Below are 9662 nucleotides of genomic sequence, written 5' to 3'. Positions count from 1 at the left end.
GTGGCAATACGTCCTATAGTCTCTTCCATTATGTCACACCATGAGATTCCTATATTGCGCGTGCTGGTTGGCTTTATGCGAGCCTTTGCTAGTCATTTGGCAACGGCTATCCCTTCGGAGGGTTGTAACATAGGATTCGAAACACCGTGAGCTCCATAAGTGGATAGGGTTAGTTAGGTCCATTTTCAAACAATTGTTTCTCCTTCAAGGGCTTGTTTGATTTTGATCTCTGCAATTCGAAAGTGGTCGGTATACACTTACAACACTTACTAAGTGTTAGTAAAGTTCTCGAGCAAATAAACGGTAGCTAAGTACTATAAGGATAAGAGTTATTCTGGTATTAGTATTTAGTCAAGAATGTTTTGATTCAATGAAGGAGTAGTCAACTGCCCATTGGTGGGGACTATTCAGACTTACTGAAGTATCGTAGTAAAATAATAATGAGAATGGGTACATTATTTTTCCTAAATAAATTGGATTAAAAAGAAATTTTCTAATAAATTTGTTTACTTTTTTAGCAATGTTATCATCCATTACACAACTGTTAGCTTTTCAAAAACTTAATGGCGATAATTATGGAACTTGGAAATCGAATATCAACAAGATACTAGTAATAGATGATCCCCAATTCATTTTAACGGAGAAGTGTCCTCCATCCCCTAATCCCAATGAAAATCGAATAGTTTGGGATACGTATGACAGATGGGTCAAAGCTAATGAGAAGGCTCGAGTTTATATCTTAACCAGTATATCTGATGTATTGTCTAAGAAGCACGAGAAGTTAGCTACTGCAAAAAAGATCACAGACTCTTTGCAAGGAGTTTTTGGACAACAGTCCACATCTGTCAACGAACTCTAGATTTACAAATCTTTATTGAAAAATAAAGTTTCAAAGGCAGAAGAAAATGTTGCTTCCACCTTAAAGGGGAAACCTCAGAAAGAATCGTCTTCTGGGAGTAAATCTAGCCCTTCTTTCTCCAAGAATAGAGGTATTCAAAAGAAAAAGAAGAAAACTGGGAAGGGGAAGGCTCCAACTGCACAGAAAGCTGAAAAAGAAAAACCAAGTAAATTAGATTTACTGGTTATTGAAATATTTATAGTAGAGAATGAAGATTCTACCTGGATATTGGATTCAGAGGCCACTAATCATGTTTGTTTTTCTTTTCAAGAAACTAGTTCCTAGAGGCAACTTGAAGAAGATGAGATTACTCTCCGTGTTAGATCAGGGGAGTGTATCTCAACAAAAGCAGTGGGAGCTGTTAAGTTAACTTTTGGAAATAGAATCTGCATTTAGAAAATGTTCTTGATGTACCTTATTGTAAAAGAAATTTGATATCTATTTTCTATTTGTTGGAAGATTTGTAAAAAGTAAATTTTTGTCTTAATGAAGCGTTCTTTACAAAAAGAGATATCCAAATCGTTTCTACACTTAAAAAGTAACTTATATAAGTTATAACCACCTAAAGTTGAAGTTGTATATGACACAAAAATATTTAAAATAGTCGAAACTCAAAGAAAAAGGCAACACATTTCTCAGAGTACCTATCTTTGGGACTTGAGACATGATCACATTAATCTCAATAGGATTGAGAGACTGGCTAAAAGTGGTCTTCTATACAAGTTAGAAGATGTCTCTTTACCGCCATGTGAGTCATGTCTCGAAGGAAAAATGACAAAAAGATCTTTTTCTGGAACATGTCTTCAAGCCAAAGAAACCTTACAGCTCGTGCATTCAGACCTCTGTGGACCGATAAGTGTTAAAGCACAGGGAGGTTATGAATATTTCATTAGCTTTATGGATGATTATTCAAGGTACGTTTACATTTACCTAATTCATTTTAAGTCTGAAGCTCTTGAAAAGTGCAAGGAATTTAAGACCGAGGTTGAGAAACTGTGAAACCAAGATCTCAATTTTCCTACTAAAGCAAGTAACTAATGGAATTAACTAAGTATAAGTTAAGTTCTATGTTAAAGAGAAGGAAAATTTCTAAATGTTGAAGAGATTTGCTTTGAGTAGCTTGAAGTTAAGCCTTGACTAGTGAAAATTTGGCTAAGTATGAAGTCAAAAAGAAACAATACGTGTGGTGTTAGGAAACATTAAATGCATGAGATGAGGATGAGGTAGTGGTTTAAAGGAGTTAAGCATTGAAGCGAAGGCCAACCATGCGCAGAGATTATAATGTTGGACGCATGTTGGTCGAAGCGTTGGCAAGAGGCATTGCCAAAAGTTTCTCATACGTTGATGCTGCGTGAGCGGGAGCGAGAGAAGCTTGAGTATAAGGCACTGGGCGGACGATCGCATAACAATGTGGGTGGCGCTGAGTGATGCACTAGACCTGTCTCTTATACACATCTAGATGTGTATAAGAGACAGAGCGAGAGCGAGAGAAGCTTGAGTATAAGGCACTGGGCGGACGATCGCATAACAATGTGGGTGGCGCTGAGTGATGCACCAGATGATTGTGTAGCTACAGGTGGCGCTAAACGATTTGAAGTGATGCACTAAAAGATAAGCATAGAAGCTAAATGATATCGTTAGACGATAGCACTAGACGATAGCTCTAAATGATGAGCGGGCACTAGACGATAAGCTTAAACGTTAGACGATGCATTAGGAGGGCTCTGGGCAATTGATGCAGACGCTGGGTGATTGCGTTACACGATAAACATACGCGTTATATGAAGGGTGTGATGCATTAGACGATAGGCATCAGCGTTACATGACGGAGCTAAACGATAGACACAGGAACTATGTGATAGGCTATGTGCTAAACGATGAGAGTCAGTGAGATCGTTAACAGCGAGATATATGCGATAGCAAGATCGTTAAGAGCAAGAGATCACTATGCGATGGGACACATGCACTAGATGATTGGCAACGACAAGAGAGTTGGATGATGAAGGACAGCGAGAGGGCTAGATGTTAAGCTACAGTGAGAGATTCATTAGACGATGGAGTTGTGCGATGAAGTGCAAGAGCTACACGATGGACTAAACGATAGGCCAAGTGTTTAGGCGATGCTAAGGCTTGCGTTACGCAAGGCTGATGAGCTCACCCAAAAAAATGGCTATACCGAGATGTGGTTGGGCTTGAGTTAGTAGGAGCTGGACGAATAGAGTTTCATGCAAAGAAGACTTATGCATGAGGAAGACAACTAAAGTAGGTAAATGGTAAGGGAGTAGACGGTAGCAAAGCATGGTGCAAACACTCCAAATTATGAGGTGTCTTGCATTGAGGCTTAGTAATGTTGAGAAGGACCAGTTCCTTTGGACTATAAATACCACCACAAGGTGTTTCTTCAATTAATAACTCGAAATCCTCTTTAAAGAACGTTAGGAAGATATTTAGAGGGTAGATTTGGAGGAGATTATACATTGATCATGAAGGGCATGCGTTGGTAGCAAGACCATGCGTTGATCAAGCAGTTCCAAAAGGAAAAGATGCTGCCAGACAGTGAGGTATGGAAGTAGAATAAACTTAGGACGAGAAGTTCTTCCAGAATACTCGTGAGTTTTGAGTGATTTCAAAGCGACCTAAAAGCTCTGAGATTCTAGTTTTAGTGTAGGGCTTCTGGAGAAAAAGTTCCAAGGAATCGGGCTGGAGAGTGTAGAAAAAATAGTAGGGTTGAGCTTTCTAGTAAGCTTCGGCCAGTCTTGATGTTTTGAGGATTCCGGCCAAACCATGTAGAATTCTAAGCACATATTTTAATGTAAGCTTTCTGAGACATTTTAAAACATGTTTGTAGAATGCTTGTAACTATAAGTAATCTACGCTTGAATTTGAATGTGGAATTTAGGGTTCAAAAGGGAGCCGAGAAAACCAAGGAACTTCTAAAAGAAAGGTTCCTATTTTACCAAGGTGAGTGGTACTTTCCATTAAGTATTAAGCATATCTATTATAGTAAATTGTATATGTTATGAATGAGTAATTAGCATAAGAATTAGATTATATGTTCGGGATGATCATGGGGTCAATAGACCTAGTTTCTAAGCCCTAAGTGGAAGCTCACGGGATGGTCAAGGGATCGAGAGGTCTAGTTCCTGAGCCTGCAGGAGGAACCTTGTATGGGATGGTCAGAGGGCTGGCAGGCCTAATTTTTGAGCCCATAAGCGGGGAGCTATGTGCACATAGGAAATAAATGGAACGCAAGAGACTAAGCATTTATGATTAGTATCAGTTGACTATCTACTGTGAGTGTAGGTAGAGTTTGAGATCAGACTCATTCAAGGCTGAGGTTTGAATATTAACCTCATATTTGGGATATGCTTGTATTATTTATGAGTTGAAATAGACTCTAGAAGTTGTTTACCACTCACTGTGCTTTGTGAAGCTCATTCTTTTCTTTCATGTTTTTCTTACCAGGTAGCGAAAGGTGAGGAATTCTAGGGTACAACTAAGGTCAACGTTTGCCACAGCCACAGTCACACATCCGGGTTTTAGAATTGTTACTGTAAACTTTGTAGTAAGTCTGAGAGTTGTATAAACGTTGTACTAGCTGTAATAAAATGAGTTATTGTTTACATCCTTAGTTTAAAGTTTACTTAGAGTTAAGAGGTTCAGATGGGTAGTAGGTATCAAAAAAGATTTGTATTTGTGGACCTTCATGCCTCCCCTTGGGCTCAGGATGAGGGCTCGGGGTGGGGTGTGACAAAACCAATTAGGTAAATCTATTAAGACACTTGGATCAGATCGAGGTGGGATTATTTGGACTTGAAATTCCAGGACTATATGATAGAACACGGGATTCAGTCACATCTATCTACACTAGGAATGCCTCAGTAGAATGATGTATCTAAACGGAGAAATAGAATCTTGTTGGACATGGTTTGGTCCATGATGAGTTATATTTGGTTGCTTAACTCGTTCTGCGAATATGCTGTAGAAACTGCAGCTTACATTTTGAATAACATTCTCTCTAAGAGTGTTTCAGAAACACCTTATGAGTTATGGACAGAACGTAAAGCTAGTTTACGTCATTTCTAGATCTGGGGTTGCTCAGCACACGTGTTGGTGCAAAATCCTAAGAAATTGGAACATCGTTTAAAATTATGCCTATTTGTAGGTTACCCTAAAGGAACGAGAGATGGTCAGTTTTATGATCCTTCAGATGATAAGGTAATTGTATCGACAAATGCCACATCTAGAGGAAGACCACAGTCGAGGTCATAAACCCCGCAATAATCTAGTATTGGAAGAGATTTCAAATAATGCTACAGATGAATTAACAAAAGCTATTAATCAGCCTTGCTCATCAAGGAGAGTTGTAGATAGACCAAGTACGTTTGATCCATCACATCCTACTCAAGAGTTGAGAGAGCCTCGACGTAGTGGGAGGGTTGTGAGACAGCCTAACCGCCATATGGGTTTAATTGAAAGTGAAGTCAACATATGTGATTATGGCTTAGAAAATCCATTAATATATAAATAGGCAATGGATGATGTTGCTCGAAATCAGTGGATCAAAGCCATGAACCTTGAAATAGAGTCTATATACTTTAATTTAGTCTGGGAACTTATAGATAAACCTGATGAGGTAAGACCTATCGATTGTAAATAGATCTATAAGCGTAAAAGAGACCATATAAGGAAGGTATAGACCTATAAAGCCCGGTCAGTAGCAAAGGGTTGGACCCAGGTTGAGGGTGTGGACTATGAAGAAACCTTCTCACATGAGGCTATAATCAAATCAATTAGTATACTCTTGTCCATTGCCACTTTTTATAATTATGAAATTTGACAAATGGATATCAAGACTGCCTTTCTAAATGGAGATCTTTATGGTCCAACTAAAAGGGTTCATTGAACAGGGTCAGGAGCAAAAGGTTTGAAAACTGAAAAGATCAATTTATGGATTGAAACAGGAATCCAGATTTTGGAATATAATATTTGATACTGTGGTCAAATCTTATTGCTTTGAACTGAATGTTGATGAACCGTGTGTATACAAAAAGATCATCAACTCCACTGTAGCATTTCTAGTTTTGTATGTAGATGATATCCTACTTATTGGAAATAATGTAGGATACCTAACTTTCATTAAAAATTGGCTAGCAACCCAATTTCAAATGAAAGATCTGGGAGAAGCACAATATGTTCTTGGGATTCAAATAGTTCGAAACTGAAAGAACAGAATGCTAGCCATGTCTCAAACATCTTATATAGATAAGGTATTGTCTAAGTTTAATATACAGGATTACAAAGGAGGTATTTTACCTTTTAGGAATGGAATACACTTGTAAAAGGAACAATGTCCTAAGACACCTCAAGAAGTTGAGGATATGAGACGGGTTCTCTATGCATCAACAGTCGGAAGTCTGATGTATGCAATGCTCTGTACTCGTCCAAATATATGCTTTGTAATAGGGATTGTCAGTAGGTATCAGTCCAATCCTGGTTATGAACATTGGACTACTATTAAGAATATCCTCAAGTATCTCAGGAGAACGAGGAACTACGTGCTCGTATATGGAAATAAGGATTTGATCCTTATGGGATATACTGACTCCGATTTTCAAACCAATATAGACTATAGAAGATCTACTTCACGATCGGTGTTCACTCTAAATGGAGGAGCAGTAGTATGGAGAAGTATTAATCAGAGTTGCAATGCAGACTCCACAATGGAAACAGAATATGTTGCTGCTTGTGAAGCAGCAAGGGAAGTAGTATGGCTTAGGAAGTTCCTAAATGATCTGGAAGTTGTTCCAGACATACTGCCAATCATTATGTATTATGATAACAGTAGGGCAGTAGCGAACTCTAAAGAACCTAGAAGCCATAAGAGCAAAAAACATATTGAGCGCAAATATCATCTCATTAGAGAGATCGTGCTAAGAGTAGACGTTATTGTGAGAAAAATAGAATATGAGGACAATATTGTTGATTCATTTACTAAAGCCCTCCTAGCTAACATTTTCGTGGGTCACCTTAAGAGTTTAGGACTACGGGTAGAATAAATAGGGCAAGTGGGAGAAATTGTGGGTATGGGATACCCTGGTTTATTGTATTTAGTTTTCTCTTACAGCACTCAACTTTGTTGTAACCCACTAGGAGTTTTAGTTGTTGGGTTGTATGTCCTAAAACTCGTAGTTTTGTAAACAGTACACATATATAAAGTTTATTCAAACAAGTGTTGTTGATTGTTTAATAATTCTAATTCCAATAAACTATAAACCTTTGGCTATTGTTATGAATATTTGGACTTTATGTGGAGACATAAACTAGATGAAGTTCGAGTAAAATAGCCTAAACCTTCTATATTACTTGGATTAAGTTGGGTACCTATTTTTGAAGATACTATCGAATATGACCCGCTCTATGATTGTTACAAATGTTGTAAAGTGTCATAAATGATGTGATCAGTTCGTTCATGTAGAGAAATGTGAGCGAAGGTGTTCTAAATAATGAGATTATGTAAGACAGACCACGAAATAATCACTTTTACGTATTAGCACCGTTTACTATTAACATTGATTAATTTCACTTCTTGATGACCTAGATAACTTGATCTGAATCCTGAGCTGTCTATGAACTCCTGTTTATTCGCGATTGTCCCTTGATCTGCATAGGTGATGTTAAACCTAACATTGCTGCTCAATATGTCTCCTATTTCAGGGATAAGATCGGGTAGATGGTTAGGGACATAGAATTTGCAAAATGGAATTCGCTCCTACCCATTTTAGGGATAGTATAAAGGTTGTTCCCTGTTGATCCCGAGTCTTGAGCAAGGAATCTCATCATCTCGTTGGCCTGAGAGGGAATGGATTTAGTGATTATAATCCTAAATAAATTATTCATTAGAGGGACAGTGGTACTTAAGGAGAAAAGATGTAACTCAGGGGTATTTCGGTATTTGACCTAGCTGAGGTCACGAACAACCTATGAAGGATCAACTTATTGATGATGGTTATATCAAATGGACACATAAGATATCTATAGTGATGGGAGTACAACTACAGGCTAGAATGGATAATTCTGTTAGTTAACGAATGTTGTTTAACTAGGTTAAAGAGTTTGACCGGTTAGTCTCAGATCATTGGATCCCATGATATGTAGGTCCCTCGGATTTCCTTGTTAGCTCAATACGTACAACATTGAAGAACTAGGTGAAATAAGAATTTGAAATGTTAAAATTCAGGTTTTAGGAAAAATTGTATTTTATATGAGATATAATTTACAATTATATATTTAATTTATTAATTAGTTATTTTTTAGAGTATAGTTGATCGTTAGCATGAAAGTATCTTTTAAACTTGATTAATGTGATTAATCAAAGTTATGTGTCTTAAACAATTTAATATATGATATTAAATTTTTTTATTTTATTTAATTCAAATTGTTTTGATTAAATAATTTCCAAATTTTGAAAAATATTTTTCATTTTTTTATATTAAAAAATTAGTTAGTAGAAAAATCAAATTGTTGGATTTTCCCACTAACTAAGTGGACTTTGGAGTGACATTTCCGAAGCTTGACACCTAGAGATTATATGCTAATGGAGTTTGAGGTGGAAGATATGCAAAATGAGATTTTTCATGTGTTTTCTCTACAAAAGCTTTGTTTTTGAAATTTTAAAAAACTAATGCTTCCTTGACAATTAACTTTAATTCTTCCACCAAATTCTCTTTACTCTCCTACTTAATATAGTGAAATTCCCTTATTTTCTCTAACATAACGGTCCCAAAACCGTATTCTTCAATAAGAGAATAGCAGGACTTACTGTTCGTGGTGTCGATCGAGCTCGAGAGTCTTTGAAGGTTGTATTCTCTAACCCTTTGCATGCTTATTCTTCTTTTTAATGCAATTAGAATGTTGTCGATTTCATCACTTTCGCTGTGCATACGCTTTTTATGTTCCATCACAAACCACATCACATCAAATCAACATCAACATCAATACCAACTCAAGTTCAACTCCACGAAACAAGTTTCTCCAGAAGCCTCGTTCGAACACTAATCCTCCAAGAAGATTATCAAGCCCAAAGGTCGATCATCCAAGAAGATCAAAAAGCCCAAAGGTCGATCATCTAAGAAGATCTACAAGCCCAAAGCCCGATCGTGCAAGAAGATCATCAAACCCAAACTCCAATCATCCAAAAAGATCAAGAAACCGAAAGGTTGTTCATCCGAGAAGATCATCAAGCCCAAAGGCCGATCATCCAAGAAGTTCTACAAGCCCAAAGGTCGATTGTCGAAGAAGATCATCAAGCCCAAAGGCCGATCATCTAAGAAGATGAACAAGCCCAAAGGTCGATCATCCTAGAAAATCAACAAGCCCAAAGGTCGATCATTCAATAAGATCAACCAGCTTAAAGACTATAGTTTATTTTGAAAGCATCAAAAAATTATGTATTAGAGATGGTATTCACTTTCCACAAAATTAATACAAATACAAAGTTCAAATCCCACGAATTAAGTTTCTCTGGAAACCTCGTGCGAACAACTACAACACCTCTTCTTTTTACCTGAAGCTCCAATTTATGCCTAATGGCAAAATTATGATAGTTTGGAGAAAACACTCCTATGGTGAAAAAAAATTGCCAAAATTTATAGATAAAAGATAAACCATGAAAATTTTAAAATATATTCAAAAGGCACATTTAATGGCTATTCTAAACCATCCTCGAATTGAAATATATTAGGATTGTTTTAGGCTTCATTCC

The sequence above is a fragment of the Benincasa hispida genome, chromosome 3, assembly GCF_009727055.1.
Source record: "Benincasa hispida cultivar B227 chromosome 3, ASM972705v1, whole genome shotgun sequence".
Lineage (NCBI taxonomy): Eukaryota > Viridiplantae > Streptophyta > Magnoliopsida > Cucurbitales > Cucurbitaceae > Benincasa > Benincasa hispida.
This window is presented reverse-complemented; position numbering follows the sequence as displayed.